Below are 2,321 nucleotides of genomic sequence, written 5' to 3'. Positions count from 1 at the left end.
CCCCCCGGGACCAGGCGGCAGCCGGGGGAGGGGGGGGGGGGGGTCCCAAGGCACCAGTTGCTGAGTGCGCTGGCAGCATAGTGCCAGTGGAAGTTTCAGCATTTCCACATGCAGCACAGCAGAGCCAATTTCAGGGGGGGCACTAGCACTCTACGTGCCCCACTACCAGCCAGAGCGCTTGCTGTCAGGGGGGGCACCAGCACCCCCCGCCATGCCCTCCCTACACATCGCCTATGATTCCACCTCTTTTCTCTCTTTTAATTTCTATAACTGTAAGACCTTCTGCCATTTATTCTTATAGTATCTGTTATTTGTAAGGTCTTGAATTTTGGCAATTTTCATTTTTTCCCTAAAGTTCTTGACCCCTAAGACAAAATGTTCTGTGTTGATGAGTTTTTTTTCCTTTCTTTGGAGGTTCTCTGCTTATTCCTAATATTTTCTTGAGATCACTATTCCACTAGTTAGCTCTCAAGCCCTTTCCTACAAGGGTTTTTCCCCTTCCTTGGCGCACAGATTCCTGATAGGTTTATGACTTAGAGCTGAAGAAATTCCAGGACTCCTCCACATTCAAGCCCTTGAATTCAGTCCAGATGACCATGGTTTCTTATTTATTTATCTTATTTTCTGTTTATTAAAAGTTGAAATGGAAAACCTTAGCTACAGTTATTTTTGTTTACTGTTGAATTCAGTTAAACTGAATGAGTTCAGCACTTGATAGATGCCAGTTAGCCACACAAAAAAAAAACCCAGATTTTCAGAAGAGAACAGCTTTTATTCAAGACCAAAAGAAAATGCTCACATTTTAAAGCTGATCACCACCCTAGAACTCCCATTATACATGCTAAATTGCTAACAACTATGCACTTAATTTCCAAATGTAATTATTACATGCAAATAGTAAATTGGGTGTATAACTCCCTAGCTACACATTTGTTCTCAACCAAAGCTGCTGAGTGCTGAGCACTTTCAAAAATCTGACACCAAAAACACGCATAACTGACATAAAGCCACCCAAAAGGGTAGCTTAAAAGTCATTGCCATGGCTACATGACAAGTTATTTTGTAGTATAATACATTCTATGAAATATGTATGATCTCATTTAATATATAACGTTTATTTTTAGCACTTCATTTTTGATAATAGCCTTTTAATGACAAGGTCCACTAATTATCAGCATAATTATAATCTTATAAATTAACATCTTTCATGTGACATATGCTGATCTCATTCAGAAAATATTTATTTTTCCCTGTAATTGAAATGTTGCTTTGCTCTTTTGTACTATAGGGAACTATCTGTATAGAATGGTATTTAAAAGGCTTGCAGTATTCTCATGTCTTTATCCTCACTGTGAAGTGTTCCTAGTGCCATTTTCTTCTACTTAAAGATGACGTAAAAAGGGCAAATTCAAACATCCACTCTTTTCATATAAAATGCCATTCATCATATGACTATCCTTAAACAATCCCTCTCTCTCTTCTTTTTACACTCGTAAATCATTGCTGGTCTAAATCTTGGATATATATACTTGGAAACACCTTTTAGGAAATACAACTATGAAGCATTTAAGAAAAATGGTATCCAGATAGCCAAAGACAACTTCTTGTCCCACAAATATTTCTCTGTAATTTCTCTACTCTCTAGATGATATTTCTCTATTGATTTTTCACTTTTTTCTAAATATAGATTAGACTGCCAAGTGAATTAAAACTTTTGTCTCGTTTTTGAAAAACTCATTTCTTTTCAGTTTTTGTACTCTAAAAATACTGGCAGCTTTCAGTAAAGTAATCTCTCTACTATCTGGAAAGGAAATTTCATATTCTTCATTTTGATTTTCCACAGCCCTATACTACAGAAGAAGGTTTAATTACATCTTACTCCTCCTCACCTATTTTGACATGGTTTCATTAGATTTTTATTAATATGCTACTTGAAAAGAGAGATGAATACCTTTAGTTTTAATATTTTAATGTTGGTTTTTTTTAAAAAGATCCCCAACAAAATTACACCCAGGCAGTTACAATGCAAGCTCCTTTAACAATGACCTCAACTTTGGCCTGGCTGGAGCATTATTTCTAGATCTGCCTCATAGTTCTCACTAGAACTCATTAAACACTTTATAAAACAAAAACTGCTCTTGGGGTAGACAAACAATCACATATTTGGGTTCAATTCACTGAAAGGTTTTAGCTGAAAAAAACTGCCAAAATATGAACATGTTTAAGTGTCTTAAAATATCATGTGAATATCCATTATTACATAAACAGCGTGGTTGTGTCACAAAGAGCTAGTGATCACAGCTGACCTTCACAGCTCTTCT

Source organism: Alligator sinensis, unplaced genomic scaffold (assembly GCF_000455745.1).
Source record: "Alligator sinensis unplaced genomic scaffold, ASM45574v1 scaffold853_1, whole genome shotgun sequence".
Classification (NCBI taxonomy): Eukaryota; Metazoa; Chordata; order Crocodylia; family Alligatoridae; genus Alligator; species Alligator sinensis.
This window is presented reverse-complemented; position numbering follows the sequence as displayed.